Source organism: Chiloscyllium punctatum, chromosome 17, assembly GCF_047496795.1.
Source record: "Chiloscyllium punctatum isolate Juve2018m chromosome 17, sChiPun1.3, whole genome shotgun sequence".
Classification (NCBI taxonomy): Eukaryota; Metazoa; Chordata; class Chondrichthyes; order Orectolobiformes; family Hemiscylliidae; genus Chiloscyllium; species Chiloscyllium punctatum.
The window spans coordinates 93,201,529-93,214,353 of NC_092755.1; the positions used below are offsets into that span (position 1 = coordinate 93,201,529).

The following is a 12,825-nucleotide window of genomic DNA, read 5'->3' on the forward strand; positions in this document are numbered from 1 at the left end:
GGCAACTGTTGGAATGTAGATTGAATTAGTCATTTTGGAATTAATTTCAGTAAAAGCCCATCTAGTTTACTAATGTCCTTTAGGGAAGGAAATCTGCCATCCTTATCTGGTCTGAACTACATGTGTTCAGACCCACAGTAATGTGGTTAACTGTTAACTACGCTCTGAAACAGCTGAACAAACTACTCGATTTCAGGGCATTAGGGACAGGCAACAAATGCTGGCAGTGTCCACATTAAATTAAAAATGCTCTCTGCGATTTTTAGAGAAAGGGGGATCGTTTTTAATATGTCATCTGTTTGTTGGTATCTCTGAATAGCCCTATTAAAATGGAAAACTATCCATTGTATCAGAGTTCATTAGATTTATCTTTGCAGTTAACATCCAAAACTATTCTGAATTCCCTTTAATATCTATTGCAATCTGTCAGCTAAGGCAAGATTATGCCCAGTAGATCCACTTTTGCTCAACTTATGGTTGTGTTCTGCAGGGGATTTGTTGATTCCTGATGTTGCCATCTATTCAAGTCTACATTGTAAGGTTGACAGATACTCTGGAGGAATGTTTGACAATTTTTGTAGAACCTTGACTCCAAAGATGACTTGGATTGAGTAAGCGCTGGAGCAGATTGTTATGGCCTAATAAACAGCAATGTGAGTTAACAGGCATTTTCCAGGAATGCCATTTTCATAAAGATATTGCCTGGGGAGGGGTAAAAGGGTGCTAACAGCTGTGACTTCAAGACTTTGATCTGAGAATTGGATTTGCACTTGGTATTTTATGATTCTGTCTCTATTGCCTCAAGTGTCTGTGCCCAACATTTGGGTCTAATTTATTCCAAGCAATAACAAGCAAAGAGTATTGTTGCACTGTGTTACCCTGGAGGAATAGGTGAGAGGGTGAAACAATGTCTTAATGTTGCTTAGAGTTGGAATATCTAATTTGTGATCATTGAGTTACTTAGCAAGTGCTGGCAATCGAAGAAGCTCACAGTCCAACAATGTGTCATAGTTTCTTTATTTCTCGCTTATTCCATTTGAATCAGAGTGTGGTGCTGGAAGAACACAGTAAGTCAGGCAGCGTCTGAGGAGCAGGAGAATCGGGGATAAGCTCTTTATCATTCCTGATGAAGGGCTTCTGCCCGAAACGTCGATTTACTAGCACCACACTCTCGACTCTGATCTTGAGCATCTGCAGACCTCACTTTCTTCTTATTCCATTTGAATGTTGCACCCTTTCAAGTTTAGAAAGGGCAAGTCTTAGCATTGCTCTCTCTTGCTGAACCAACAGTAAAATAAACACCAAAATCTATTTTTTTGGGGGGTAATAATGGAAATACGAATTTGAACTTTATCCGTGGCCCTGTGCTCCATGTTGTAACCAATGGATGCAAACAAAGAAAGACCTGACTGACTGGAAGGAAAACCATTAACCCAAGGCACATTCCACAAGTAAGCCAGCGTTATGAGCTGTATTGAGAACACTTTGTCAACCCATGGCCTTGGCTGTGAAGAAGACGGGTTACAATTTAATATAAAAATATATTAAAAAACATAACTCTGCAGGGAAAGGGCAGAAGCAAAGCGGTTTGTCCCCATTGGTGTTTGTGCTTCATTGTATTAGGTTTAATTTTAAATAAAATCTTTGGTGATTCAGTAATCAAAGATGAACTTAAACTGTCTGAGTATTTGATTGCAGTACATAACTACATAAAACCAAATAGAATGGTGATTAAAAATCTGGCTTTACAAGTCTCCATTTTCTGGCACTAAAGGATGAACAATTAACACCTGCACCCACTCTTCGATAAACCTCGTGTATTTGAAGGGGCAGCGAATGCTCACAGGTTTGCCATGATCTCTGTGTGATAGACCCAGTGCTCGACCAGTTCTGGCAATGGAGGGGATTGCAGACTGTTACCATTTGCGATGCTGTGTCCATCAGGCATCCCTGGTTTGTCAGGCTGCTGCAGAATAATAAGGAGCTGACTGCTGCTGAGCTACCACTGGCACAAGGCTGCGTACTGCAGGGATCCTTTACTCTCTGCAGCTCTCTCGTACAGAAATGAAAACTGGATTAACAGATGTAACTGAGAGAAGAAGCTCTGCTCTGAAAGTTTTTAATGTAGAGACTAATCTGCAGAGAACAGTGGAAATGATCTGAGTGCTGAAGGTTTCAGGGAAGATGTTCTGCAGGACAGCATTTTGAAAGGTTTCCATGTTTAATTAGCAATTTTTGTGACTACTTACTCACATGATCTAATTTTTAACATAACCTGAGATCATGCAATAATGTAAACGGATCTTATCATTGACAAACTGACAACTATTCTGCTTTCTCAGATAGATACTGACCTTCTTTTGAGGTGGGAACTTAGTTTGTAAAATTCAAATGGAAACATTATAACTGATTATTGTTGTCATGATCACTTCTTTGTTACAGTGGCTGAGATGTGCCACTACTGTAAGATCATTGGAAATGATGGGATTACATTGCTTGAAGGATTGGTGTTGTTTGTGAAATAGCTGCTCAAAGCAGCTTATCGTAACAGTGCAGGCGGATCATTTTCACATGGTTAAGATGTACTTGGAGATGGGGTGGAGTGTTGTTGCAATGTGTCGTAGTGGGAGAGACTGTCTGATTGTTAGTTGTTGGTTGGTTGGTGCAGTCTGATAGGGACTGTGGGGTGGTGCAGTCTGATGGGGAGTGTGGGGTGGTGCAGTCTGATGGGGAGTGTGGGATGGTGTAGTCTGATGGGGAGTGTGGGGCGGTGGAGTCTGATGGGGAGTGTGGGGTGGTGTAGTCTGATGGGGAGTGTGGGGCGATGGAGTCTGATGGGGAGTGTGGGGCGGTGCAGTCTGATGGGGAGTGTGGGACGGTGCAGTCTGATGGGGAGAGTTGGGGCGGTGCAGTCTGATGGGGTGTGTGGGACGGTGCAGTCTGATGGGGAGTGTGGGATGGTGTAGTCTGATGGGGAGTGTGGGGTGGTGCAGTCTGATGGGGAGTGTGGGATGGTGTCGTCTGATGGGGAGTGTGGGGTGGTGCAGTCTGATGGGAAGTGTGGGATGGTGTCGTCTGATGGGGAGTGTGGGGCGGTGCAGTCTGATGGGGGAGTGTGGGGCAGTGCAGTCTGATGGGGAATGTGGGCTGGTGCAGTCTGATGGGGAGTGTGGGGCGGTGCAGTCTGATGGGGAGAGTTGGGGCGGTGCAGTCTGATGGGGTGTGTGGGACGGTGCAGTCTGATGGGGAGTGTGGGATGGTGTCGTCTGATGGGGGAGTGTGGGGCGGTGCAGTCTGATGGGGGAGTGTGGGGCAGTGCAGTCTGATGGGGAATGTGGGGTGGTGCAGTCTGATGGGGAGTGTGGGGCAGTGCAGTCTGATGGGGAGTGTGGGCTGGTGCAGTCTGATGGGGAGTGTGGGGCGGTGCAGTCTGATGGGGAGTGTGGGGCATTGAGGTCTGATGGGGAGTGTGGGACAGTGCAGTCTGATGGGGGAGTGTGGGGCGGTGCAGTCTGATGGGGGAGTGTGGGGCAGTGCAGTCTGATGGGGAGTGTGGGGCATTGAGGTCTGATGGGGAGTGTGGGACAGTGCAGTCTGATGGGGGAGTGTGGGGCGGTGCAGTCTGATGGGGGAGTGTGGGGCAGTGCAGTCTGATGGGGAGTGTGGGGTGGTGCAGTCTGATGGGGAGTGTGGGGTGGTGCAGTCTGATGGGGAGTGTGGGGCAGTGCAGTCTGATGGGGAGTGTGGGGTGGTGCAGTCTGATGGGGGAGTGTGGGGCAGTGCAGTCTGATGGGGAGTGTGGGGCGGTGCGGTCTGATGGGGAGTGTGGGGCGGTGCAGTCTGATGGGGAGTGTGGGGCGGTGCAGTCTGATGGGGAGTGTGGGGTGGTGCAGTCTGATGGGGAGTGTGGGGCAGTGCAGTCTGATGGGGAGTGGGGGGCGGTGCAGTCTGATGGGGAGTGTGGGGCGGTGCAGTCTGATGGGATGTGTGGGGCGGTGCAGTCTGATGGGGAGTGTGGGTTGGTGCAGTCTGATGGGGAGTGTGGGGCGGTGCAGTCTGATGGGGAGTGTGGGGCGGTGCAGTCTGATGGGGAGTGTGGGTTGGTGCAGTCTGATGGGGAGTGTGGGGCGGTGCAGTCTGATGGGGAGTGTGGGGCGGTGCGGTCTGATGGGGAGTGTGGGGCGGTGCAGTCTGATGGGGAGTGTGGGGCGGTGCAGTCTGATGGGGAGTGTGGGGCGGTGCGGTCTGATGGGGAGTGTGGGGCGGTGCAGTCTGATGAGGAGTGTGGGGCGGTGCAGTCTGATGGGGAGTGTGGGGCGGTGCGGTCTGATGGGGAGTGTGGGGCGGTGCAGTCTGATGGGGAGTGTGGGGCGGTGCAGTCTGATGGGGAGTGTGGGGCGGTGCAGTCTGATGGGGAGTGTGGGGCGGTGCAGTCTGATGGGGAGTGTGGGGCGGTGCAGTCTGATGGGGAGTGAGGGGCATTGAAGTCTGATGGGCAGTGTGGTCTGATGGGGAGTGAGGGGCGCTGCATTCTGATGGGGAAGTGTGGGGTGGTGCAGTCTGATGGGGAGTGTGGGGCGCTGCATTCTGATGGGGAGTGTGGGGCGGTGCAGTCTGATGGGGGAGTGTGGGGCGGTGCAGTCTGATGGGGAGTGTGGGGCGGTGCAGTCTGATGGGGAGTGTGGGGCGGTGCAGTCTGATGGGGAGTGTGGGGCGGTGCAGTCTGATGGGGAGTGTGGGGTGGTGCAGTCTGATGGGGAGTGTGGGGCGGTGCAGTCTGATGGGGAGTGAGGGGCATTGAAGTCTGATGGGTAGTGTGGTCTGATGGGGAGTGAGGGGCGGTGCAGTCTGATGGGGGAGTGTGGGGCGGTGCAGTCTGATGGGGAGTGTGGGGCGGTGCAGTCTGATGGGGGAGTGTGGGGCGGTGCAGTCTGATGGGGAGTGTGGGGCGGTGCAGTCTGATGGGTGAGTGTTGGGCGGTGCAGTCTGATGGGGAGTGTGGGGCGGTGCAGTCTGATGGGGGAGTGGGGGGCGGTGCAGTCTGATGGGGGAGTGGGGGGCGGTGCAGTCTGATGGGGAGTGTGGGGCGGTGCAGTCTGATGGGGAATGTGGGCTGGTGCAGTCTGATGGGGAGTGTGGGGCGGTGCAGTCTGATGGGGAGTGTGGGGCGGTGCAGTCTGATGGGGAGAGTTGGGGCGGTGCAGTCTGATGGGGTGTGTGGGACGGTGTCGTCTGATGGGGGAGTGTGGGGCGGTGCAGTCTGATGGGGAGTGTGGGGCGGTGCAGTCTGATGGGGAGAGTTGGGGCGGTGCAGTCTGATGGGGAGTGTGGGATGGTGTCGTCTGATGGGGGAGTGTGGGGCGGTGCAGTCTGATGGGGGAGTGTGGGGCAGTGCAGTCTGATGGGGAATGTGGGGTGGTGCAGTCTGATGGGGAGTGTGGGGCAGTGCAGTCTGATGGGGAGTGTGGGCTGGTGCAGTCTGATGGGGAGTGTGGGGCGGTGCAGTCTGATGGGGAGTGTGGGGCATTGAGGTCTGATGGGGAGTGTGGGACAGTGCAGTCTGATGGGGGAGTGTGGGGCGGTGCAGTCTGATGGGGGAGTGTGGGGCAGTGCAGTCTGATGGGGAGTGTGGGGTGGTGCAGTCTGATGGGGAGTGTGGGGTGGTGCAGTCTGATGGGGAGTGTGGGGCAGTGCAGTCTGATGGGGAGTGTGGGGTGGTGCAGTCTGATGGGGGAGTGTGGGGCAGTGCAGTCTGATGGGGAGTGTGGGGCGGTGCGGTCTGATGGGGAGTGTGGGGCGGTGCAGTCTGATGGGGAGTGTGGGGCGGTGCAGTCTGATGGGGAGTGTGGGGTGGTGCAGTCTGATGGGGAGTGTGGGGCAGTGCAGTCTGATGGGGAGTGGGGGGCGGTGCAGTCTGATGGGGAGTGTGGGGCGGTGCAGTCTGATGGGATGTGTGGGGCGGTGCAGTCTGATGGGGAGTGTGGGTTGGTGCAGTCTGATGGGGAGTGTGGGGCGGTGCAGTCTGATGGGGAGTGTGGGGCGGTGCAGTCTGATGGGGAGTGTGGGTTGGTGCAGTCTGATGGGGAGTGTGGGGCGGTGCAGTCTGATGGGGAGTGTGGGGCGGTGCGGTCTGATGGGGAGTGTGGGGCGGTGCAGTCTGATGGGGAGTGTGGGGCGGTGCGGTCTGATGGGGAGTGTGGGGCGGTGCAGTCTGATGGGGAGTGTGGGGCGGTGCAGTCTGATGGGGAGTGTGGGGTGGTGCAGTCTGATGGGGAGTGTGGGGCAGTGCAGTCTGATGGGGAGTGGGGGGCGGTGCAGTCTGATGGGGAGTGTGGGGCGGTGCAGTCTGATGGGATGTGTGGGGCGGTGCAGTCTGATGGGGAGTGTGGGTTGGTGCAGTCTGATGGGGAGTGTGGGGCGGTGCAGTCTGATGGGGAGTGTGGGGCGGTGCAGTCTGATGGGGAGTGTGGGTTGGTGCAGTCTGATGGGGAGTGTGGGGCGGTGCGGTCTGATGGGGAGTGTGGGGCGGTGCGGTCTGATGGGGAGTGTGGGGCGGTGCAGTCTAATGGGGAGTGTGGGGCGGTGCAGTCTGATGGGGAGTGTGGGGCGGTGCGGTCTGATGGGGAGTGTGGGGCGGTGCAGTCTGATGAGGAGTGTGGGGCGGTGCAGTCTGATGGGGAGTGTGGGGCGGTGCGGTCTGATGGGGAGTGTGGGGCGGTGCAGTCTGATGGGGAGTGTGGGGCGGTGCAGTCTGATGGGGAGTGTGGGGCGGTGCAGTCTGATGGGGAGTGTGGGGCGGTGCAGTCTGATGGGGAGTGGGGGGCGGTGCAGTCTGATGGGGAGTGGGGGGCGGTGCAGTCTGATGGGGAGTGAGGGGCATTGAAGTCTGATGGGCAGTGTGGTCTGATGGGGAGTGAGGGGCGCTGCATTCTGATGGGGAAGTGTGGGGTGGTGCAGTCTGATGGGGAGTGTGGGGCGCTGCATTCTGATGGGGAGTGTGGGGCGGTGCAGTCTGATGGGGGAGTGTGGGGCGGTGCAGTCTGATGGGGAGTGTGGGGTGGTGCAGTCTGATGGGGAGTGTGGGGCGGTGCAGTCTGATGGGGAGTGTGGGGCGGTGCAGTCTGATGGGGAGTGTGGGGTGGTGCAGTCTGATGGGGAGTGTGGGGCGGTGCAGTCTGATGGGGAGTGAGGGGCATTGAAGTCTGATGGGTAGTGTGGTCTGATGGGGAGTGAGGGGCGGTGCAGTCTGATGGGGGAGTGTGGGGCGGTGCAGTCTGATGGGGGAGTGTGGGGCGGTGCAGTCTGATGGGGAGTGTGGGGCGGTGCAGTCTGATGGGGAGTGTGGGGCGGTGCAGTCTGATGGGGGAGTGTGGGGCGGTGCAGTCTGATGGGGAGTGTGGGGCGGTGCAGTCTGATGGGTGAGTGTTTGGCGGTGCAGTCTGATGGGGAGTGTGGGGCGGTGCAGTCTGATGGGGGAGTGGGGGGCGGTGCAGTCTGATGGGGGAGTGGGGGGCGGTGCAGTCTGATGGGGAGTGTGGGGCGGTGCAGTCTGATGGGGGAGTGGGGGGCGGTGCAGTCTGATGGGGAGTGTGGGGCGGTGCAGTCTGATGGGGGAGTGGGGGGCGGTGCAGTCTGATGGGGAGTGTGGGGCGGTGCAGTCTGATGGGGGAGTGGGGGGCGGTGCAGTCTGATGGGGAGAGTTGGGGCGGTGCAGTCTGATGGGGGAGTGGGGGGCGGTGCAGTCTGATGGGGAGTGTGGGGTGGTGCAGTCTGATGGGGAGAGTTGGGGCGGTGCAGTCTGATGGGGGAGTGGGGGGCGGTGCAGTCTGATGGGGAGTGTGGGGCATTGATGTCTGATGGGGAGTGTGGGGCATTGAAGTCTGATGGGGAGTGTGGGGCATTGAAGTCTGATGGGGAGTGTGGGGCGCTGCAGTCTGATGGGGAGTGTGGGGCATTGAAGTCTGATGGGGAGTGTGGGGCGGTGCAGTCTGGTGGGGAGTGTGGGGCGGTGCAGTCTGATGGGGGAGTATGGGGCGGTGCAGTCTGATGGGGAGTGTGGGGCGGTGCAGTCTGATGGGGAGTGTGGGGCATTGAAGTCTGATGGGCAGTGTGGGCAGTGCGGTCTGATGGGGGAGTGTGGGGCAGTGCAGTCTGATGGGGGAGTGTGGGGCGGTGCAGTCTGATGGGGGAGTGTGGGGCGGTGCAGTCTGATGGGGGAGTGGGGGGCATTGAAGTCTGATGGGGAGTGTGGGGCATTGAAGTCTGATGGGGAGTGTGGGGCATTGAAGTCTGATGGGGAGTGTGGGGCGCTGCAGTCTGATGGGGAGTGTGGGGCATTGAAGTCTGATGGGGAGTGTGGGGCGGTGCAGTCTGGTGGGGAGTGTGGGGCGGTGCAGTCTGATGGGGGAGTATGGGGCGGTGCAGTCTGATGGGGAGTGTGGGGCGGTGCAGTCTGATGGGGAGTGTAGGGCATTGAAGTCTGATGGGCAGTGTGGGCAGTGCGGTCTGATGGGTGAGTGTGGGGCAGTGCAGTCTGATGGGGGAGTGTGGGGCGGTGCAGTCTGATGGGGGAGTGTGGGGCGGTGCAGTCTGATGGGGGAGTGTGGGGTGGTGCAGTCTGATGGGGAGTGTGGGGTGGTGCAGTCTGATGGGGAGTGTGGGGCGGTGCAGTCTGATGGGGAGTGTGGGGCGGTGCAGTCTGATGGGGAGTGTGGGACGGTGCAGTCTGATGGGGAGTGTGGGGCGGTGCAGTCTGATGGGGAGTGTGGGGCGGTGCAGTCTGATGGGGGAGTATGGGGCGGTGCAGTCTGATGGGGAGTGTGGGGCGGTGCGGTCTGATGGGGAGTGTGGGGTGGTGCAGTCTGATGGGGAGTGTGGGGCGGTGCGGTCTGATGGGGGAGTGTGGGGTGGTGCAGTCTGATGGGGAGTGTGGGGCGGTGCAGTCTGATGGGGAGTGTGGGGCAGTGCGGTCTGATGGGGAGTGTGGGGCGGTGCAGTCTGATGGGGAGTGTGGGGGGCGGTGCAGTCTGATGGGGAGTGTGGGGCAGTGCGGTCTGATGGGGAGTGTGGGGCGGTGCAGTCTGATGGGGGAGTGTGGGCTGGTGCAGTCTGATGGGGGGTGTGGGGCAGTGCAGTCTGATGGGGAGTGTGGGGCGGTGCAGTCTGATGGGGGAGTGTGGGGCATTGAAGTCTGATGGGGAGTGTGGGGCGCTGCAGTCTGATGGGGGAGTGTGGGACGGTGCAGTCTGATGGGGAGTGTGGGGCGGTGCAGTCTGATGGGGAGTGTGGGGCGGTGCAGTCTGATGGGGAGTGTGGGGCGGTGCAGTCTGATGGGGGAGTGTGGGGCGGTGCAGTCTGATGGGGAGTGTGGGGCGGTGCAGTCTGATGGGGAGTGTGGGGCGGTGCAGTCTGATGGGGAGTGTGCGGGGGTGCAGTCTGATGGGGAGTGTGGGGCGGTGCAGTCTGATGGGGAGTGTGGGGCGGTGCAGTCTGATGGGGGAGTGTGGGGCGGTGCAGTCTGATGGGGAGTGTGGGGCGGTGCAGTCTGATGGGGAGTGTGGGGCATTGAAGTCTGATGGGGAGTGTGGGGCGGTGCAGCCTGATGGGGAGTGTGGGGCGGTGCAGTCTGATGGGGGAGTGTGGGGCGGTGCAGTCTGATGGGGAGTGTGGGGCATTGAAGTCTGATGGGCAGTGTGGTCTGATGGGGAGTGTGGGGGGCGGTGCAGTCTGATGGGGAGTGTGGCGTGATTCTGTCTGATGGGGAGTGTGGGGGGCGGTGCAGTCTGATGGGGGAGTGTGGGGCGCTGCAGTCTGATGGGGAGTGTGGGGCGGTGCAGTCTGATGGGGAGTGTGGGGCGGTGCAGTCTGATGGGGAGTGTGGGGCGGTGCAGTCTGATGGGGAGTGTGGGACGGTGCAGTCTGATGGGGTGTGGGGGACGGTGCAGTCTGATGGGGAGTGTGGGGCGGTGCGGTCTGATGGGGAGTGTGGGGTGGTGCAGTCTGATGGGGAGTGTGGGGCGGTGCAGTCTGATGGGGTGTGGGGGACGGTGCAGTCTGATGGGGAGTGTGGGGCGGTGCAGTCTGATGGGGAGTGTGGGGCGGTGCAGTCTGATGGGGAGTGTGGGGCGGTGCAGTCTGATGGGGAGTGTGGGGCGGTGCAGTCTGATGGGGAGTGTGGGGCGGTGCAGTCTGATGGGGAGTGTGGGGCGGTGCAGTCTGATGGGGAGTGTGGGGCGGTGCAGTCTGATGGGGGAGTATGGGGCGGTGCAGTCTGATGGGGAGTGTGGGGCGGTGCAGTCTGATGGGGAGTGTGGGGCATTGAAGTCTGATGGGCAGTGTGGGCAGTGCGGTCTGATGGGGGAGTGTGGGGCAGTGCAGTCTGATGGGGTGTGGGGGACGGTTCAGTCTGATGGGGAGTGTGGGGCGGTGCAGTCTGATGGGGAGTGTGGGGCGGTGCAGTCTGATGGGGTGTGGGGGACGGTGCAGTCTGATGGGGAGTGTGGGGCGGTGCAGTCTGATGGGGTGTGGGGGACGGTGCAGTCTGATGGGGAGTGTGGGGCGGTGCAGTCTGATGGGGAGTGTGGGGCGGTGCAGTCTGATGGGGTGTGGGGGACGGTGCAGTCTGATGGGGAGTGTGGGGCGGTGCAGTCTGATGGGGAGAGTTGGGGCGGTGCAGTCTGGTGGGGAGTGTGGGGCGGTGCAGTCTGATGGGGAGAGTTGGGGCGGTGCAGTCTGATGGGGAGTGTGGGGCGGTGCAGTCTGATGGGGAGAGTTGGGGCGGTGCAGTCTGATGGGGAGTGTGGGGCGGTGCAGTCTGATGGGGAGTGTGGGGCGGTGCAGTTTGATGGGGAGAGTTGGGGCGGTGCAGTCTGATGGGGAGTGTGGGGCGGTGCAGTCTGATGGGGAGTGTGGGGCGGTGCGGTCTGATGGGGAGTGTGGGGCGGTGCTGTCTGATGGGGAGTGTGGGGCAGTGCGGTCTGATGGGGAATGTGGGGTGGTGCAGTTTGATGGGAAGTGTGGGTTAGTGCAGTCTGATGGGTTCTGTGGGGTGGTGCAGTCTGATGGGGAAGTGTGGGGTGGTGCAGTCTGATGGGGAGCGTGAGGCGGTGCTGTCTGATGGGGAAGTGTGGGGCCGTGCAGTCTGATGGGGAGTGTGGGGCGGTGCAGTCTGATGGGGAGTGTGGGGCTGTGCAGTCTGATGGGGAGTGTGGGGCGGTGCGGTCTGGCGGGGAGTGTGGGGCTGTGCGGTCTGGTGGGGAGTGTGGGGCGGTGCAGTCTGATGGGGAAGTGTGGGGTGGTGCAGTCTGATGGTGAGTGTGGGGTGGTGCAGTCTGATGGGTTCTGTGGGGCTGTGCAGTCTGATGGGGAGTGTGGGGTGGTGCAGTCTGATGGGGAGTGTGGGGTGGTGCAGTCTGATGGGGAGTGTGGGGCGGTGCAGTCTGATGGGGAGTGTGGGGTGGTGCAGTCTGATGGGGAGTGTGGTGCGCTGCAGTCTGATGGGATGTGTGGGGCGGTGCGGTCTGGCGGGGAGTGTGGGGCTGTGCAGTCTGTTGGGGAGTGTGCGGCATTGTAGTCTGGTGGGGAGTGTGGGGCGGTGCAGTCTGGTGGGGAGTGTGGGGCGGTGCAGTCTGTTGGGGAGTGTGGGGCGGTGCAGTCTGATACGGGGATGTGGGGCGGTGCAGTCTGATGGGGAGTGGGGGGCGGTGCGGTCTGGTGGGGAGTGTGGGGCGGTGCAGTCTGATGGGGAGTGTGGGGCGGTGCAGTCTGATGGGGATGTGGGGCATTGCAGTTTGATGGGGAGTGTGGGGCGGTGCGGTCTGATGGGGAGTGTGGGGCGGTGCAGTCTGATGGGGCTGTGGGGCATTGCAGTTTGATGGGGAGTGTGGGGCGGTGCGGTCTGATGGGGAGTGTGGGGCGGTGCAGTCTGATGGGGCTGTGGGGCATTGCAGTTTGATGGGGAGTGTGGGGCGGTGCAGTCTGATGGGGAGTGTGGGGCGGTGCAGTCTGATGGGGAGTGTGGGGCAGTGCAGTCTGATGGGGAGTGTGGGGCGGTGCAGTCTGATGGGGAGTGTGGGGCGGTGCAGTCTGATGGGGAGTGTGGGGCGGTGCAGTCTGATGGGGGAGTGTGGGGCGGTGCAGTCTGATGGGGAGTGTGGGGCGGTGCAGTCTGATGGGGAGTGTGGGGCGGTGCAATCTGATGGGGTGTGGGGGACGGTGCAGTCTGATGGGGAGTGTGGGGCGGTGCAGTCTGATGGGGAGTGTGGGGCGGTGCAGTCTGATGGGGGAGTGGGGGGCGGTGCAGTCTGATGGGGAGTGTGGGGCGGTGCAGTCTGATGGGGAGTGTGGGGCGGTGCAGTCTGATGGGGAGTGTGGGGCGGTGCAATCTGATGGGGTGTGGGGGACGGTGCAGTCTGATGGGGAGTGTGGGGCGGTGCAGTCTGATGGGGAGTGTGGGGCGGTGCAGTCTGATGGGGGAGTGTGGGGTGGTGCAGTCTGATGGGGAGTGTGGGGCGGTGCAGTCTGATGGGGAGTGTGGGGCGGTGCAGTCTGATGGGGAGTGTGAGGCGGTGCTGTCTGATGGGGAAGTGTGGGGCCGTGCAGTCTGATGGGGAGTGTGGGGCCGTGCAGTCTGATGGGGAGTGTGGGGCGGTGCAGTCTGATGGGGAGTGTGGGGCGGTGCAGTCTGATGGGGAGTGTGAGGCGGTGCTGTCTGATGGGGAAGTGTGGGGCCGTGCAGTCTGATGGGGAGTGTGGGGCGGTGCTGTCTGATGGGGAGTGTGGGGCTGTGCTGTCTGATGGGTGAGTGTGGGGCGGTGCAGTCTGATG

General features: G+C 59.8%; 1 protein-coding gene across 4 annotated transcripts in view; it reads left to right on the plus strand.

Moving 5' to 3' along the window:
- The window catches only part of LOC140488133 (rabphilin-3A-like), a 239,796-nt gene that overhangs the window by 90,942 nt on the left and 136,029 nt on the right, over positions 1-12,825 (plus strand). The window contains exon 1 of one of the 4 annotated variants that reach the window (XM_072587943.1): positions 2,037-2,211. The exons of the other annotated variants lie outside the window; for them this stretch is intronic. The gene's annotated coding sequence lies outside the window, so the exon portion shown is untranslated. Of the gene's footprint in view, positions 1-2,036; positions 2,212-12,825 lie in introns of those variants that run through there. 4 annotated transcript variants of the gene reach the window in all.